Source organism: Scyliorhinus canicula, chromosome 4, assembly GCF_902713615.1.
Source record: "Scyliorhinus canicula chromosome 4, sScyCan1.1, whole genome shotgun sequence".
NCBI lineage: Eukaryota > Metazoa > Chordata > Chondrichthyes > Carcharhiniformes > Scyliorhinidae > Scyliorhinus > Scyliorhinus canicula.
Genome location: NC_052149.1, coordinates 208695535 through 208709273, shown reverse-complemented (window position 1 = coordinate 208709273; position 13739 = coordinate 208695535). Strand labels below are relative to the sequence as shown.

Here is a 13739-nt window from a genome sequence, read left to right as displayed (position 1 = left end):
TAATGATAAAGCTGAGTTTTATTTTAAATCAAACATTCGCTCAAGCCTCAACAAGTGACTTCAATCTGTTTGGTCCAGGAAAATAGGGGAAACAAATTCAGCTGCAGTCCATCCAGGTTGCGAAAAGAAGTGGTGTTGATGATAGCAGACATGCTTGCTACCAACTTTCAATGTTCTCTCGACACAGAGAGGTTGTCAGGGAATCGGAGAGTGGCATTTGTGACACTCTTACCCAAGACAGGGTGTCAGGACAATTCTAACAACTATGGACCAGTTAATCCAACATCAGTGCTTGGTGAGGTTATAGAAATAATGATGAGGGAAAAAAATCAAGAGGCACTTGGCGAAGTTTGAGTTAATCGAGGGGAGCCAGCACGGATTTGTAAGAGGTAGACTGTGCTTGATTCATCTAAATTGAATTTTTTGATGAAGTAACAGAAGGTTAATGGGAAATGATTGTTTTCTATATGGATTTTAAGAAAGTGTTTGACAAAATACCACCTTCTTCCCTGACAGTCCCTCAGGGTTGTCTGCTGTTCCTAAGGTTGGGCGTAGGCACTGACGGATGTGATTTGCTGCCTCCAGGCCAGGGTGCATTGTCGGGTCATGAGGTGCTCACATACCCTGAAGGGAGATCCATTGAGCCGTCCAACCAGTTTGGTTTTTATGGCAAAGCCGACCCCGCAGAGACAACATTCTTCTTTTGATTTGCCTTTTCAAGGGAAGGGGTATCTGCCACCTTGTTCTTTAAGCTGGTCTCCTGCCAGTCACGTCTCGCTCAGTGTCGTGATATCAATGTTGTAGTGTCGGAATTCCCGGGCTATCATTGCGGTGCGATATTTGGGTCTGTTGCTGTTGGGATTGTTCATAAGGGTCCTGACATTCCAGGTCCCGAAACGCATTTGGACAGATGGGATGAGGTTGGGGTGATAGATGGCTGTGCATGGGTTTGTTTAACATGGGGTGGTTTGCACACCAACCACCACACGGCCCCAGTGGAGTGAGGTCTTGGCCCAATGGCATGGAAATCAGAAACGACTGGAGACCAGGCTCTGCTGCAGGACGGGGATTAACAAAGATCTATTGTCCACCAGCCATCTGCCTGCCTGTCAGTGACGCCATTTTTGAAGTGTGATGTAACTCTCTGGGAACAGCCGGTGTTTGGGATCTCCTTTGCTCTCTCCGCTCTTTCTGGACCTTTTATGTGGACCCTGCACTGTCTGGCCTTGTCCAGATAGGGTCCCCAATGTTCTTACTGCTCCCTCGTCACTCCCGTTCCTCTCATTGCTCTTTCTGCTCACTGCTCTGGGCCTTTTCTGTAGGCCCCATGCTTGCTGGCATCATCCAGGTCAGGACCTCGGTGCTCTCACTGCTCCCTCTGCTGCCTCGGTGCTCCCCACACATGGAGCAGCTGAGTGACCTCTTGACAAAGTACCACTAAAAGACTGGTGAACAATGCTCGTGGAATAGGAGGATTCATGTCAACTCGCATTAAAAAATTTGTCTGAAGAACAGAAAACAGCAAGTCATGACAAATGGTTATATTTCAGACCTGTAGATGGTAGAGTTTCCCAAGAGTCTGTGCTGGGACTATTTTTCTGTGTATTCTAATATCCAAGTCATTTATATAAAGCAGTGTAAAATTTCAAAATTTGCTGATGACATCAAACTTGGAGGAGTGGCAAACTGTTAAGACTTCACTACAACAAGGCATAGGCTAGCAGAATGGATGGAGAAGTGGCAGACCGTAACATCCTCCCCGTACCAGCCTCCCTGGACAGGCGCCGGAATGTGGCGACTAGGGACTTTTCACAGTAACTTCATTGAAGCCTACTCGTGACAATAAGCGATTTTCATTTCATTTCATTTCATTTCATTTCAGACGAAATTTAACACCGAGAAATGTGAAGTGATGTATTTTGACAGAAGGGATAGGGAGAGGCAACATAGACTCAAAGACTCAATGACACAATTCAGGAACAGGAATAGAGGGACCTGAAGATGAATGTGGATAAATCTTTGAAGGTTGCAAGACATGTTGGGCACGATTTAACGGAAAGGTTTCTAAGTGGCATTTGTGGCGGGTATTGCCTGGAGTTTCCCTCGCTCTGCCAGCGAGTTCCCCACCACTATCTAATGACACTATGGGCGGGATTTACCGGCTGTTCACAATAGCAGGACTAGTAAATCCTGCTGTCGGCCTCTGCAGTCCAAGGCCCCTTTCAGGCAACTCCTCCAGGACCTTCACCCATCACTCCCACAACTTCCCAGAGGCCCCTACTTACCTGCCCTGCACCCCTCCACCCTTTATACTTGCCTCGAATATCCTTTCATGGGCATGGCCACCTCAGGTCTTGACCCTTGGCAATGCCATCAAGGCACCCTTGCACTGCCACCCAGGCACTGCTCCTGCCAGTTTGGCAGTGGTACATGGGCCTACCCTGCACTATCCCTGGCCATCCAGGGAACACCGATGACCTGGGAGACCCCTGCATGTTGTTCCGCAGGGTCCACATTTGTGTAGAGCAGTAATGAATGGCGCACAGCTGCAGCCTCCCTCGGGAGGCTAGTAGAAACTGGAAGGCCGTGAAATATCGGGTAAGTAGACCTTAAGTAGGTTTAAGGCCTATTTACACAAGTGCGACTTGGCCCCGCTCATTATGGGTGGGCTCCTGATCCCGCAGGGTTTGTGTAGATCCAGTGAGGGGACGTGACTGTCGGGAATCCCATGGAAGGCTTCACCCGGGATTTACTAGCCACATCGTGTTCCCATTGGGGCACAATGGGGCTGGTAGAACCACTCATTGAGTCATTGGGAAAGCATATGTTATTCTGTACTTCATAAATTGTGGAATTGAGTACAAAAGCAGGGAAGTTGTCCTGAACATTGAGACAGCTCTGGTGTTAGGTCACAACTGGTGTACTGCATCCAGCTATGGCCACCATTCTTGGTTCTTGAGGAGGCGCAGAGGAGAAGTACCTGAATGGTACCAGAGATAGGGGACTTTAAATTCAGGTTGAAGTAGCCAATGTTCTCTTTGGAGCAAAGAAGATTGAGGGGAAATTTGGTAGAAGATGTACAAAATTATGATACAATTGGATAAGGTGGATGAGGAAAAACTGTTCCCAATAGCTAATGACACAAAGACGAGGGGACACAGATTTAGGCTTTTTGGCAGGAGGTGTCGAGGGGCTGTGAGGAAGAGCCTTTTTAATGCAGAAAGCGGCAATGACCTGGAACTCATTGCCTACGAGGGTGCTGGAAGCAAACATAATCAATGATTTCAAAAAGAAATTGGATGGGCACGTGAAGGAAATAAAGTTGCAGGACTATGAGAATAAAGCAGTGCAACAAACTGGCTGGATTGCTCCTTTGTATGCCAAATGGCTTCCTTCTATGCTGTTAATGGCTCTCTGACTCTGAATACCTGTTTAGTTTCAGATCACTAGTCTCTGATCCTTGCTGGAAACAGTGTTTGTCTTGGACATTGCTGAAATGTTTACCAATACTTCTTTAACTTTCTTCTGCTATTTAGCCAGCAGGATGCAGCACTCAGAGGGTGTGTAGGATGATGAATTATCAGGATAGTGTAATGACACTATCTCAGTCCCAAGTGACTCCTTGTTACGGCTTCAGTTTTACTGAATTTACCCCACTGTCTATGGTGTGTCTGTACCCTACTGTCAGCTACTTGGAGAACATGCAAGAAGGCTAGATCTTTCACTACTGGGTACTCAGTAATTTCATAAGACAAAGAGAGAAAAAGGGGAGACAGATGGATCTTCTCTTACATGGAAACACACACAGAAAATAGAAGCAGGAGCAAGCCATTCAGCCCTTTGAGCTTGCTCCGCCATTCATTTTGATCGTGGCTGATCATCAGGTTCAATATCCTGATCTCACCTGCCCCCACTCCCATATCCCTGAGGCCTTGCCCTCAGCCCGTTAAATTGTGGCCATGTCAAGGATGAGCAAGTAGGCAGTGGAAATGACGCCCACGGAATTTTACATGCTTGCCCGCCTGCAAATGTACAGAATTACAGAATCTCTAAAATGCAGAAGGAGGCCATTTGGCCCATCGAGTCTGCACTGACCCTTGGAAAGAACACCCTACCTAGATCCAACCTATCCCCATAACCCCATCTAACGGTTTTGGATACCAAGGGGCAACTTAACATGGCCAATCCATCTAACCTGCACATCTTTGGATTATGGGAAGAAACCGGAGCGCCCGGAGGAAACCCACGCAGACACGGGGAGAATGTGCAAACTTCAGACAGAGAGTCACCCGAGGCTGGAATTGAACCCGGGTCCCTGACTTTGTGAGGCAGCAGTGCTATAACCACTGTGCCACCCTGCCACCAGAGGGGACCATAAAACCCTTCTGTAGATCCTGACTTTTAAGTTTCAGATGCGAATCAGTACTGTGGTGCTACCGAGCATTGTGTGGCATAAGCAATGGTCCTGAAAAAGCTTTGAACTGCCGTTTTTGGTGGAGCCAGGAGAATCTGAAGTGATTCTCCAGAGCTCACAAAAAAACAACCGCTCATTTGAAGCCCCCCATCAGGCATACCTTAAGAACAAGAGCTATGACCTGATGTCTAGCTCAGAATATGAGTGGCCAGTTTACCCTTCCTCTCCCTCCCACAACAGGTAAGCTGCTCTAAAGCGCCTGGGGCAAAATTCTCCCCAAGGGAGACAAAGTGCCGATGCCGGAGTGAAACCCGGAGTGTTTCACTCCGTCGTTGATGGCCGCTCATTGCCCCATATTCTCGGGGGGGGGGGGCTAGGAGCAGCGGCGCGTCAATCTCGCGCTCCAGGCCTTGATGCTTGCGTCAAAGTGGCGCCGTCTGAATGACGCGGCCGGTGGTGCCTAAATGATGTCACCCGCGCATGCGCGGTTGCCATCTTCCCCTCCGCTGCCCCGCAAGACATGGAGACACCTTGCGGGGCGGCGGAGGGAAAAGACTGTGTCTTTCAGAGACGCCGGCCCGATGACCAGTGGGCACCGATTGCGGGCCAGACCCCTCCTGAGCACACTCCTGGTGCTCAATCCTCCCTCCGCCCCCCACAGGCCCCACACGCAGCGGTCGCGCGATGTTCAAGCCCGCAGGGACGCTGGATGCGATTCTACGCAAATGCGGAGAGTCGTAAAGGCTGCCGTGAAACTGGCCGTGTTTCACGGCAGCCTCTGCGCCCCCTCCCGGGACCCGATTCTCCCCCCAGGCGGGGCTAGCAGCGCGGCATCGCGGGCTTAGTGACCGTCGCTAAGCCCGCGCGCCAAGCGTCACGGTGGCTGACGCGCACGATGACGTCAGCCGCGCATGCGTAGATTGGACGGCTCCAACCCGCGCATGCACGAATGACGTCATCATGCACATGCGTCAAACCCGCGCATGCGCGGGCCGTCATGCCCCTCAGCCGCCCCGCGGACTGATCCTGCGGGGCGGCGGAGAAACAAAGAGTGCGCGGGTATCGGACCCGCTGCCCGCGATCTGTGCCCACGGATCGCGGGCCCATGCCACCCTTGGCACGGCCGTGCCAATCAATGCCATGGTTGTCCGGAACAGCACTTTGCAGCCGTTTTCACGAACGGTGAGAGTAGGTGTGTTTGTGTTCGTGAAAACGGCCATAAAGGCCTGGGAACTCGGCCCATCGGCCAGGGAAGAATCGCTGTTCGCCGTAAAAAACGGCGAGCAGCGATTCGTGTCGTGGGGCGGCCATGGTGGAGGGGGGGGGGGGAGGGGGGGGGGAGGGGGGAGAATAGCGGGAGGTCGGGAAAAATGTCGGGAAGGCCCTCCCGCTATTCTCTGACCCGTCGTGGGCAGCGGAGAATCGTGCCCCAGGTGTGGTTGGCGCCGACGTGAACCGGTCGGATTCGGCAGGCCGCTCGGCCCATCCGGGCCAGAGAATCGCCGCTCGATTGGAGCGGCGATTCTCCGAGCGTCCTGTCACAAAACGCAACATGCCGTTTTTTGGGGGGGGTGGGAGAATTGCGTGGGGGTGCCAGGGCGGCATGGCGTGAATCGCCCGGCACTCCCGCGATTCTCCCACCCGGCATGGGGTCGGAGAATTGCGCCCCTGATCTGGAATCTTCACCTCACTGACAGTTAAATGAGGGCCGAGCTCAAATGTGGCAGAGTTTTCCTCCCAATGTCTATTTGCAACCACCAAACAACATTTTTTTAAAAAGTATTTGCATATTGCCCCAGAAGTGTGCTTCAGTGATGTGATGATAAATGAAGGGTAAATTTAAGTTAAACTGTGTTCATCAATATGCAGCCTGCTTTGCAACTGTGAATTTGTTAAAATGGCAATGCTGCTACAGTGACTAATTTTGATGGCAAAAACATAACTGTTCTGATTAGTTCTGTGACGCAAGGACATTTATGTAACAGAAATTGGATGTTTATTTTAAAAAGGCAATTAATGTAATAGAAATGCAATGGGTGGAAAAAGGGTGTAATGTCAACCTTTACATGTCCAAGCAGTTCAAAACAAATCATTTGAATCAAATCCTTGCAAAATCAGCAGAAGCTTTGGAGCCTCCAGAATAATTGTGCCGTTTCTTGGCATCTGACACAAGGTGAATAATACAATCAGGGTTCCTTTCGTTAAAGCACATATGAAAGATTATTGGATTCTTGTGCATCTGTCTCTTCATAGATTTTTCTTTCAGGGTATTTTGAGTGATGAAAGTCTGATCAGATGTACTGACTCGGAAAGGTTACAAAGCCTGAGAATATGCAGGAGCTGAATAAAGCTGCACAGTTGAAACTGAAACCTGCCTTGTTAATGAATGTATTAATGCTGATGTTAATCCAATTCCCTGGCAAATTGGTTTTAGAATTACTTTGCAGCCAGAAACCTGTGCTGATGACTGAATATCCACCTGTTAGCTCAATGGTCTTACACAGTTGGGTTCAGTCAGTTTTCAAAGTCAGGAGCCCCCGCCCTTGGTGCACTCATTACCATCAACAGTGTCTACCTGTCAGTGGTTGTTGGCCTGGGTGGTGCACACTCTTAACTTTTAAATGCACATATGTGTGGTTTATTGTATTTAGATCAGTACTCCTTCATGGGTGTGCTATATATATTTAAGTGTCTTAAATATTTATCTTCTGTGCAAAATTGGTTGCTCGTAGTAAAGGCTGCAAGTATGTGTGAAGTAACCCATATTTGTAAAGAGGCAAAATACATTTTAATTTGGGGTTTATTTTAGAAGTTCTCGAACTGTGAAGTAGGTGTGAGTACTCATTTTAACCCTGTTTATTTTTTGAGGGGTCTTAAGTGGTGATCAGCACAAAAAGTCAGGGAGGCATAATTTAAAAGTTAATTATCAGTCTTGATAATGATCTGCATAAAACTATAACCTACTTGGAATAACCTGCTGGTTTCTACCTGGACATGATAGACCTACATGGTACTTAAGTCATGATAGTTTGATGCACTGTTTGACGGATCGGTAATTGTTGGAATTGAAACAAATACGATGAACCCCCCCCCATTGTTACAGAAATAATGACCAGTCTATGTAAAGTGAAATACAACTCCTTGATGGGGCTGATAAATGGAGATTATTCACATTTTCAAGAACATTTGCACAACATCATTTACAGATTTACAATGGTAAGAAAATAACACACAGCCCCACAACTCACCTGACCAGCTGAGGGAGGGTCTGCTGCTGAGGAATTTTTACAGAAGCAGCAAATCAGAGTCTAAAACCACTTGGTGGGCAGTTACAAGTGGAGTACGAACTTTACTGTGGAATTAAACAAGTTCTGCAATTCTTCAGGTAATTATGCTCATTATAGTACTACATTTCCTTGACTGTATTGACAGTTATATGTACCGACAGCCACTTTAGCAAAGTGCTTTGCTGAGCAACACATTGTTACTGTTTGGGCTTTTGTCTGGCATTTATAGCTGAAGGCAGTTTCCAAAAGGAGAACAAGTTGCTCAACCGAAGTCTCTGCCCATTTGCATGCCATAAATGGGTTTAACAATTAACTCCCTCAATTCCAGCATGTTCTTTGGTGGAAATCACATAAAACATTGTCTTTAAGTTAAATGGAAGTGGATTGATTTATTTACAGTTAAATTAATACAGAAAAATCATAAATATCAAATCAGCTCAGTACTTAAAAAACACAAAACTAGAAACTTTGTCATTGACGAGTCACAAGATCTCTTGATCTCTTGATGCAATGTCAGCTTTGAATGTTTGTAGACCTTTCAAATGGCAACTTGAGATGCATTAAGTTTGTGTTGACATATGTGGCGTTTGGATCTCTTGCCAGAACCAGAGCTATAATTTATGCCAAGAGATACATATTGTGTTGATGCTATTTCCTTGATGTAAACAAAAAGATTAGGATTTTGACAGATACCAGACATTATTGGGCATTGATGCCTGAATACTTACTGTGTCTCCTTTACCCTCCCTTCAATAGTTCAGCAATTACAGAAACTAAATTAATCCACTGCATGCCCAGTTCACATATGATATTTCAAATAGTTAGCAAATCACTTTTTGACTTGAATAGTTTGCAAAAGAAAAGCAGGCATTGAAATGAAGTCCTTTTCAGGTAGATGTTTCCCTTTGAAATGTGCTGTTGGTTTAGTCAGTTACATTTTTCAGTCACCGCTATTACAGAAGCATGTGATCTAATTCAAAAATGAATCAATTTTGTCCATTAAATTATCAGACTCATTCCTGTTGAACCAAACACACATATGCAGAGTAAAGATCAGTCACTGCTCACAATCTCTGAAAGTTGTGTACAGAATACATGACGATCTGACTAATTTCACATATCATGACCAGGCTGGGTCTTGATTGGCATTGAAATTCGTAGCTTGTAATTTGATTGTTGTCATTGCACTTGGATTTGAAGCTGCCTTGCATCATCTCAAAAATAATTAAAATCAATCAATTACATACAAACATACAAATTAGGGGCAGGAGTAGGCCACTCGGCCCCTCAAAAACCTTCTCTGCCATTCAATTAGCTCATGGCTGGTCTGATTGTAAATTCGACCCCACATTCTTGCCTACCCCCTGTTGTGTTCTGCTGCTTCGGATAACACAGGCTGCTACTTGATGCAGTCTTAACTAAAGGATGCTCCAGACTCTGAAATTAGTTCAATGTGTTTATTGAACTATTAACACGGTTCTCAAATGAGTTCAACTCTCTGCTAATCTAACTGTACTAACTCAGTCTAACTGTACCAGCTTGCTCTAAGCCACGTGCTGGGGTGTGATGCTGCTGATCAACCCTGTCTAACTCTCTAGATGTCTGTCTGTGGAAAGAGGCCGGGTGCGAGTGCCTCACCCCTTTTATAGTGTTTATGTCATGCCCCCTTGTGGTGATGCCACCTCTGAGTGTCCTGACTGCCCATTGGTTGTGTCCTATTCTGAGTGTTCATTGGTTGCATGTTTGCATATCATGATACCCCCGATAACCTTTCACCCTCTTGTTAATTAAATATCTAACCTGCTCTGCCCTAAAACCATTCAAAGACTCTGCTCCACTGCCTTTTGCGGAAGAGAGTTCCAAAGTCTCACAACTCTATGAAAGAAAATAAGTTCTCTTCATCGCCATCTTAAATGAGCCACTGCTTATTTTTAAACCATGACCCCTAGTTCTAGATTCTCCAACAAGAGGAAATTTCCTCTCCACCTCCATCCTGTCAATACCCCTCAGGATCTTAAAGGTTTTGATCAAGTTGCCTCTTAGTTTCTAAAGTCTAGTGGATATAAACATAATCTCTCCAGCCCCTCCTCATCAGACAACCTGCCTATTCCAGGTACTAGTCTAGTGAACCTTATCTGAACTCCTTTACATCTTTCCTTAAACAAGGAGATCAATGCTGTACACAATACTCCAAATGTAGTCTCACCCAGGACCTTGTACAACTGAAGCGTACTTTTGAAATCAATTTCCCTCACAATAAATGATAACATTTTATTAGCTTTTTTAATGACTTGATCTACCTTTATACCAGCCATTTTTGATTAATCAAGATATTTCAGTTTGTTCTAATTTGGTCAACTCGATACTTTTATTGGTTACTGACAGAAAGGCTGTGAAGTGATTTTGAACTTTGTCTGCATAAGTGTCTGCCATTGATAATAAAAAAGCCCAACTGGCTGTTGTCTTAATTTAATTAAGACATACATTTGTCTCGCGCCTCAGTGCATGATATACTTTTAGTCAGTTGTCAGTCTGAAACCCGGGAGCTGAGCTGAATTAGCAATCCTATCTATGATAGAAATTTGTTATTGTAGAAGTGATTGACTGTCTTAAGTACAAATTTTAGTTGAGCGGTATGGCATAACTGATTTTATTTATCATTAATCGGGTAAGTTAAATTGTTAGTTTATAGTCTGGTTGTATATATATTCATGCTGTTATTGGAGACCACATCATGTGGCAACATGATGCATTCCGATATATAGGAGGTAACATTTTGTATGTTCCCGCGGGCCTGGAAGCCCATTAGAGGCAGAAACCCGGGAGCCCGGCCTCAACCCTTTTTTTCAGCCGATACTCCATTCTCCACCCGATTGGGATTCCCGATCGTCGCAGCGGAAAATGGATGATCCCGGCGTAATGCTTCTAAGTGGTCTCTGATCAAGCATTTTATTTTTATACTTTAGCTTTTAATTAGTACATTGTTTTACATATGAAACTAGAAAGTTGGCTCAAAAAGGAAAAGCAAAGATTGAGTAAAAAGATTGCTTTTGAAACCATGGGTGGGCGGGATAACATTTTGGCAAATCTGCATGTTAGAGTCAAATTGGGCGAGGCTGACAGGGTAATTCGTGCTGGCTTTTCTGGTGTGAACCACAGCAGTTATTCACCCACACTTTGGGCTCGATTAATCTAAATGGGAACCAAGTCCCAAAGCAAACGCATTTAACCACATGTCTCCTGGTGCTCGCAGAAACACATGGCTACGTGCTATATAAGGCGCCTCAGCAGGGAATGCACCACTGAGGCCGGACATAGCTGTGTTTTGTACAATGAGGAGTACCGCTTGCTGGAACTCGCCAGTGTAGCGACAGATCGGGACGCCATTTTTAAATGGCATACTGATCTCCGAGGCCCTGAAGCGATCCCTAACTCCTCCCAGCCTGAATGCACTATAGGAGGATTCCCACACCCCAACACCAACACTGGGCACCCTCAGCTTGATCAATGTTCACAAAAAATGCCAGCTTGGCATCCTGGTAATGGCCATGCCATGGGGCCAGGCTGACAATGTCAGGGCACTACCCTACCCAAAGGGCATGCAGCTGGGGGCCCCAAATTCCTTGGGAGACCCCATGCGTGCTGTTACATCTGGTCCCCGCTTGTGGGGACCAGTGTTGAATGGCGCTCGCTTGAGGTATCCAAGGTGAAGAGGATGAATCCAAAAGCCTCAAATGGCTTGAGAATCTGCTCCTGAAATTGTAATTGATCACTTTTCTCCTTCAAAATTTGTCATCACGATTTGCTATAAAAATAAACAAAACAAACCCATGCTCATCCCAACACTCCCTCTTGTATTCCCGCTCAATCCTTACTCAACTTTCCCCAGCTCACTGTTCAAATTTGCAATGCAGCTTCCTTCATGTCACAGTGCTGAGATTATTCTTGATATGGACAACAGTAACCACTCCTGTGACTGTGATCATGATGTATTCAACCCTTCCTGTATTCTAAGTTCTTGCAGCATTTCTAGGCAAGATCATGTTGTCTTCCTTCAGTGCCTCTTGCTCTGTCACCGGTTCCAGAACTTCCCGTCTCTAATTTCACTCATAGCTAGACAAATGTCAGTAACTCTAGCAATGTTTTCTCTTTCCATTCTTGCAGGAAAACTATCTTTCAGATAGTCCACAAAGATCTCCTCATATGTGTCACAGCAGGGGGGATGCAGCTGTTGTCGCTGGCTGTCCATGATGACAGCCTGGCTCTGTGGCCTTATTCATTTAAAAAAAAAACTCCTCGGGCATTTCTGTCTTGAGGTGCCCTTTTTTTCTCCATGTACACCAACAGTGCCCCTCTCCAATGGTGGAGCTTTTGACCTCAGTGCTGGAAGTCTTCCTATTGGCCCATTTGAAAGCCTAACTTTAATTGAACAGGGCTCCTTGAGCCTCCTCAGAAACCATCCTATTACTCCCCATCTCACATTATCTTATGATGGGATCAGGGGCACAAATGGCCCCACATATACACTGGCAAAAGTCATTCAACTCTGATTTCTCAATGCTACAACCATTTTGATTGAACTACTTGTCCAATATGAAATCGTGGATAGTCAAAAATCTTTTTAGCTGGATATTGAAAAAAATTAGAGATTCACTCTCTGTCTAATGCAAGGTCCAAACCATAGATTTTTTTTTTGTTTTTATAAATTTAGATTACCCAATTAATTTTTTTCAATTAAGGGGCAATTTAGTGCGGCCAATCCACCTAGCCTGCACATCTTTGGCTTGTGGGGACGAAACCCATACAAACATGGGGAGAATGTGCAAACTCGACACGGACAGTGACCCAGAGCCAGGATCGAACCTGGGACCATGGCGCCGTGAGGCAGCAGTGCTGACCCACTGTGTCGCCCGTCCAAACCATTGATATCTATGGTTTCATTCCCTTTGCTCGTTGCTCACTCTGGTTAAAGCCAATTCAACATTGGCCTCAATTTCAAATCCCACATACTTTGCATCTCCAAGACTCGTTGGGTGGGATTCTCCAAGCCTTCACAGCAAAATCACATTCGGTGTGGGGCGGAGAATGGGCGTTCGCGCGGGAATTGTGCCCAGAGCCGCTCCCGCGATGCTCCGGTCCTCGGAGAATCGCTCGCAAATTGCACGCAAGCGGTCTACTCGGCGCAGGTAGGGGGCCATTGACAGAGGCCCCCTTCCCCCACCCCCCGCAATTCACCAAGGATAACTGGCCGAGCTCCTGACGGTGTGGCCTTAACCACGTATCAGCCGTTGGGACCTTCGGATGGTGACTGCGAGCTCAGTTTGCGGCCACCCTGATGGGAGTGGGTGGGGGGTGTGGGGGGGATCCTTCATGGGGAAGCCTTATGTACGGCCAGGCAAACGATCGGGCGGCACCAATCCGTGTGCGTACGCGATCTGGGGGGACCTACTTCTTCCATCCAAATCCGTGGTGCAAGTCTGCCATTAGCACAGAGCGGCTGCCGTAGGCCACTGCCGTGCGCATGCGCGGACTCCCGACCGGAAGTGCTGGGTTCCGTATCCGCAGCGAGGGCTGTGAGAAGCATTCCTGAGCCGTGCTAGCCCTCTACAGGTCAGAGAATCACTCTGGACATTATTAAGGAAAGTCCAGAGTGAAACGCCAGCATTCTGGCACTGGCGTGGGGACATGGCCTCATTATTGGAGAATCCAGCCCCTTGTTTCTGTCTCCCCAATATTGCCTGATTCCATAACCACCTTGGTACTCTTCCACTGAAAGTTTCATCTCTGCTTTTGTCAGCTCCTGATTCTATTTATTTCAGAATTATTTTTGTTAGCTTCCTTTTTATCCATGTCATCATGATTGATCTTTTTTTGATTCCCTGCCCCTTAATATGGTTTATAATCCCTATTTTAAAATAATTTCATGGGTTCACTCAATTTTAACTTTTCAATCTCAATGGTATCAGCTTTGTTTTACTGATTGTAAATTACTTGTATCCTTCCCCTTTGTTTTGGCCCATCATTGTGTTAGAGCTTTT

At 46.3% G+C, this 13739-nt stretch overlaps 1 protein-coding gene across 3 annotated transcripts in view; it reads left to right on the top strand.

Moving 5' to 3' along the window:
• atp10b (ATPase phospholipid transporting 10B) overlaps window positions 1–13739 on the top strand; it is a 428434-nt gene that overhangs the window by 155841 nt on the left and 258854 nt on the right. Inside the window, exon 1 of one of the 3 annotated variants that reach the window (XM_038795982.1) lies at window positions 7679–7799. The exons of 1 other annotated variant lie outside the window; for it this stretch is intronic. The gene's annotated coding sequence lies outside the window, so the exon portion shown is untranslated. Of the gene's footprint in view, window positions 1–7678; window positions 7800–13739 lie in introns of those variants that run through there. One more of the 3 variants, XM_038795981.1, reaches the window with a different exon arrangement.